Below are 6,344 nucleotides of genomic sequence, written 5' to 3'. Positions count from 1 at the left end.
TTTGCATTGGGCAAAATTGGTATTAAGCAGCCTAAAAATTACCCCTGGCCAGCCTACCTGACCATTCGAAAGTCAGTGATGTAAACTGATAGTCTGTCTGTTTTTTTTGGTTGATTTCTAAATTAGAATGACAGCTAGGTTTAGTAAGGTACACGCTACATTTAATGTAGCCTAGGCCTGTTTTTCTTTTTAACAGAAATTCTGTCAAATGGCTATAGCCTACACATTGGCCTGTGATTCGAATTTAGGCGCAAATAGCCTACTACAACAATAGCTGTATGGACAATTACAATGTTTTATTGCATGTCGGACACAAACTCAGAATATTATTCATTTTAAAAGGTAATCATGTAATTCCATTGCTAAACAAATATAATAGGTCTACAGGATTTATTTGAGCCGCTAGTGAGCGCTATGGATCCTCACTAATCATCTGGAATTAAAGATCCCAGTCAAGGGGGGAAAACATGCGTGCTGTCTTAATAAAACAAAATTTTCTGCCACCATGCTAGGCTAATGCTACTTTATATCCACATAAACAATATACTCAATGTGCAACATCTGAAAATGGTGGTGTAAAATGTTGTTTTATTAAAGACAGTATGCATATTTTTTTTCCACAGAGGTGACATTGAATCGAGTTAAGGAGGAAACCAACGCCTTTGTAGCCTGAATGGAGGATGTAACAACTGGTTACCTCATTGAACAGCAGCTAAAATTGCCTGTCCTTTCACAATATATATTTTTTTAAATTAGCAGGGAAAACAGTTTGGAATGCAAATGACTGCTGCTGAAAAGAGAAGGCTCTAATCTATCTGTATTTAGGTTACACAAATATTTGATCGACTCCCACCCAGCACCCCTAACTCTAAACATATATATATTTATTTTTTATTTAACTAGGAAAGTCAGTTAAGAACAACTTCTTATTTACAATAACAGCCAGGAACAGTGGGTTAACTGCCTTGTTCAGGGGCAGAACAACAGATTTTTGCCTTGCCTGCTCAGGGATTTGATCTTGCAACCTTTTGGTTACCGGCAAAACACTCTAACCACTAGACTACCTGCCACCCCAAATCTCCACTAGGCCTTCCTGCAGCTATGCCTATACTGTTTATCAATAGGCCTATATCTGGATAATATGGGTTTAGGATAGGCCTATCACAACATTACATTTTATGTAGAAAACAAGTGCCATGACCCCACAGATTTTTTGTATAAATACTCCGCAGTAGAGAATAATGGTAGATCCAGACCAGAAAGCTAAACAGATAAATACATTTTTGATTTGCAAGAGGGGGCGGGGCACCGCTAGTAATTTATAAATGCCTCATGAGCTTAGTCCAACTGTTGTACCTCATCAAAACCCCCCAAATGTTTGTTTTATTCCTTTGTTTGTACACCATCAAACAGGCAAAGCGTCAAAACAGGGCTAAGATTGAATTCTACCACATTGGCTCTGACGCTCGTCAGATGTGGCAGGGCTTGCAAACTATTACGGACCACAAAGGGAAACCCAGCCACGAGCTGCCCAGCGACGCAAGCCTACTAGATGGGCTAAATGCCTTTTATGCTTGCTTTGAGGCAAACTACACCGAAGCATGCATGAGAGCACCAGCTGTTCTGGACGACTTCGCACACCACCCCAACAGATCCACAGATGATGCAATCTCAATCGAACTCCACACTGCCCTTTCCCACCTGGACAAAAGGAACACCTACAGTTGAAGTCGGAAGTTTACATACAACGCAGCCAAATACATTTAAACTCAGTTTTTCACAATTCCTGACATTTAATCCTAGTAACAATTCCCTGTCTTAGGTCAGTTAATATCACCACTTTATTTTAAGAATGCGAACTGTAAGAATAATAGTAGAGAAAAATATTTATTTCAGCCTTTATTTCTTTCATCACATTCCCAGTAGGTCAGAAGTTTACATACACTCAATTCGTATTTGGTAGCATTGCCTTTAAATTGTTTAACTTGGGTCAAACTTTTCAGGAAGCCTTCCATAAGCTTCCCACAATAAGTTGGGTGAATTTTGGCCCATACCTCCTGACAGTCAGGTGTGTAGGCCTCCTTGCTCGCACACTCTTTTTCAGTTCAGCCCACACATTTTCTATAGAATTAAGGTCAGGGCTTTGTGATGGCCACTCCAATACCTTGACTTTGTTGTCCTTAAGCCATTTTGCAACAACTTTGGAAGTATGCTTGGGGTCATTGTTAATTTGGAAGACCCATTTGTGACCAAGCTTTAACTTCCTGACTGATGTCTTGAGATGTTGCTTCAATATATCCACATAATTTTCCTACCTCATGATGCCATCTATTTTGTGGAGTGCACCAGTCCCTCCTGCAGCAAAGCACCCCCACAACATGATGCTGCCAACTTCGTGCTTCACTGTTGGGATGGTGTTCTTCAGCTTGCAAGCTCCCCCTTTTCCTCCAAACATAATGATGGTCATTATGGCCAAATAGTTCTATTTTTGTTTAATCAGATCAGAGGACCAAAAAGTATGATCTGCCATTTTCATGGCGGTTTTGGAGCCGTGGCTTCTTCCTTGCTGAGTGGCCTTTCAGGTTATGTCGATATAGGACTCGTTTTACTGTGGATATAGATACTTTTGTACCTGCTTCCTCCAGTATTTTCACAAGGTACTTTGTTGTTGTTCTGAGATTGATTTTCACTTTTCGCACCAAGGTACGTTCATCTCTAGGAGACAGAACGCGTCTCCTTCCTGAGCGGTATGATGGCTGCGTGGTCCCATGGTGTTTATACTTGTGTACTATTGTTTGTGCAGATGAACGTGGTACCTTCAGTCATTTGGAAATTGCTCCCAAGGATGTACCAGACTTGTGGAGGTCTACAAAAAAAATCAGAGGTCTTGGCTGATTTCTTTTGATTTTCCTATGATGTCAAGCAAAGAGGCACTGAGTTTGAAGGTAGGCCTTGAAATACATCCAGAGGTATACCTCCAATTGACTCTAATGATGTCAATTTGCCCATCAGAAGCTTCTAAAGCCATGACATAATTTTCTGGAATTTTCCAAGCTGTTTAAAAACACAGTCAACTTGTGTATGTAAACGTCTGACCCACTGGAATTGTGATACAGTGAATTATAAGTGAAATAATCTGTCTGTAAACAATTGTTGGAAACATTACGTGTGTCATGCACAAAGTATATGTCCTGACCGACTTGCCAAAACTATAATTTGTTAACAAGAAATTTGTGGAGTGGTTGAAAAACGAGTTTTAATGAATCCAACCGAAGTGTATGTAAACTTCAGACTTCAACTATATGTGAGAGTGCTGTTCATTGACTACAGCTCAGTGTTCAACACCATAGTGCCCACAAAGGCAAAGGAGATGATCGTGGACTATAGGAAAAGGAGGGCCGAACACACCCCCATTCACATCGACAGGTCTGTAGTGGAGTGGGTCGAGAGTTTCAAGTTCCTTGGTGTCCACAACACCAACAAAGTATTATGTTCCAAACACACAAAGAAAGTTGTGAAAAGGGCACGACAATGCATTTTCCCCCTCAGGAGACTGAAAAGACTTGGCATGGGTCCCCAGATCCTCAAAAAGTTCTACAGCTGCACCATCAACTGCTCTGCATTTGACCGTAAGGCGCTACAAGAGGGTAGTGCGTACGGCCCAGTACATCACTGGGGCCAAGCTTCCTGCCATCCATGACCTATATACTAGGCGGTGTCCGAGGAAGGCCCAAAAAATTGTCAGACTCCAGTCACCCAAGTCATAAACTGTTATCTCTGCTACCGCACAGCAAGCGGTACCGGAGTGCCAAGTCTAGGTTCAAAAGGCTCTTCTTAGGGCTAGGCCCCTTTTTTTCTCAATTTCTGACTGACGTGCCCAAAGTAAATTGCCTGTTCCTCAGGCCCTGAAGCCAGGATATGTGTATAATTGGTACCATTGGAAAGAAAACACGTAAGTTTGCATAAATGTTAAAATAATGTAGGAGACTATAACACAATAGCTATGGTAGGAGAAAATTCAAAGAAAAAACAAACCAGATTTTTTTGAGAGAGACCATGGCCTTACAACGCAAAGTATAGGGGCATACTGAATTCTAGCTCCCATGGTGCAATTCCTATGGCTTCCACAGGGCGTCAGCAGTCTATATTCAAGTTTTCAGAAATATCCGTTTTAGTATAGGGACACATTCTTGGAAATTCATGTTTGGGCGTGCCATGAAGACAAGACACACCTGCTAAAATTGGTTTCCTATTGAACATACTTCTTTCCGTGAGAATTATTATAGTTTGATTACATTTTAGGGTATCTGAAGAGTATATAGAAACTTATTTTGACTTGTTGAAACAAAGTTTAGGAGTAGATTTTTGGATTCCTTTCTCTGCATGTTGAATGAGTGGATTACTCAAATCGATTGCGCCAACTAAAGACTTTTTGGGATATAAAGAAGGATTTTATATAACAAAATGACATTACATGTTATAGCTGGGACCCTTTGGATGACAAATCAGAGGAAGGTTTTCAAAAAGTAAGTGGATATTTAATCGCTATTTGTGAATTTATGAAACCTATGACAGTGGAAAAATATTTTGATGTGGGGCGCCATCCTCAAACAATCGCATGGCATGCTTTCGCTGTAATAGTTACTGTAAATCAGACAGTGCAGTTAGAACTTAAGCTTTCAGACGATATAAGACACTTGTATGTACCTAAATGTTTAATATCCATAATTGTTATGATTATTTATTTAAATTGCGTGCCCTCCAGTTTCACCGGAAGTTGTCCCGCTAGCAGGATGCCTAGCCCTAAGAAGTTTTAACAGCTTCTACCCCGAAGCCATAAGACTGCTGAACAATTAATCAAATGCTGCTACGAAACAGCTATTACTTGCTATTTATTATCTATGCATAGTCTCTATTCTCCTACCTACATGTACAAATTTCCTCGACTAACCTGTACCCCCGCACATTGACTCTGTACCCCTTGTGAATAGTCTCATTATTGCTATTTTATCGTGTTACTTTTTGTTAATTTAGTAAATATTTTGTTAATTCTAATTTCTTAAATGCAGTGTTGTTTGTAAGTAAGCTTTTCACGGTAAAGTCTACACCTGTTGTATTCGGTGCATGTGACAAATACAATTAGATTTGATATGAATGTAATTTTATACAAGCTCTGTATAACATGGTTAAAAATATAATTTTGATATCATGGATGGTCATTCCTTGCATCCATAGCTCTGTCTATGAGAGTGGTTAATTTCTTTAGCCCCATCCCTCAGCTTTTTACCAAAACAGCGGCAGGGTGAAAGCTTTGTTACTGTTTGAACTGCAGATTTCTCCTTTAACATTACTGAAGTGGAATAAAGATTTTCTAAACAATATTTATCTGAAAGTATCTACAGTGTGTTGTATGAACAGCTGAACGTCTGTAGCATTTTCATTTTCCAATTTTGAGTTGCTTTGTGCTGCTTTCAGACGATTGATGAATGTCATGAGCCAACTGAGGAGCCAAGATCTACTGGTGACCTTCAGCAACAGATAAACTGATGTTATGTTTTATGATTGGATTCAACATATGCCAGGGGGTTACTGTAACATAACATTGCAGCGTTCCTATGATTTGTAAACCTAACGTGGTGAAACCTCCTGGACCAAAATATAATATCAGTATTGAGCCACGGGCCAAGACTGCCTGATTACTTTCCCTATATAAGTCACTCTCTTTGTTTTTTTCCTCTAGGCGTTGTTTCTATTTCAGTGTTCATGTATGTATGTATGCCACCTGTGTTTCGGCTATGTTTATTTATTAAATACACTCCTTGAACTTGCTTCCCGACTCCCAGCTTACACGTTACAAAATAACGCCTCACCAAAAGGAAGCATCAGGGAGTGTTGAATTTTTGGGGGGTTAGTGTAGGCAATTTCAATGTCCGGGTGTCGCTCGCAATTGGGGGTGCCTCAGCCGGCTCCTCAGGCTGCCGCGCCTCAGCAGAAGAGACCGGCCTGGTCCCCAGGACCCTCCCTCTGGTCGGCGTCCTGCGGCTGGAGCCGCGGGTCAGGGAGGGGGTACTGTCACGTATACTCCCTGTCTGGCGCTCAAGGTCACCAGGCTGCTCATTATTACGCACACCTGTCACCATCGTTACGTGCACTAGCACCTCATCAGACTCACCTGGATGCCATCACCTGCCTGGTTACCTTCCCTATATATGTCACTCCCTTCAGTTATTTCCCTCGGTGTTGTTTCTATTCCAGTGTTCATGTCTATATGCTACACGTGTTTCTTGTTTTTGTTCCGTGTTAATTAATGAATTAAAATACACTCCCTGAACTTGCTTCCCGAC

This window comes from Oncorhynchus keta, chromosome 3, assembly GCF_023373465.1.
Source record: "Oncorhynchus keta strain PuntledgeMale-10-30-2019 chromosome 3, Oket_V2, whole genome shotgun sequence".
In the NCBI taxonomy this organism is placed as follows: Eukaryota; Metazoa; Chordata; class Actinopteri; order Salmoniformes; family Salmonidae; genus Oncorhynchus; species Oncorhynchus keta.
Note: the sequence above shows the minus strand (reverse complement) of the source record.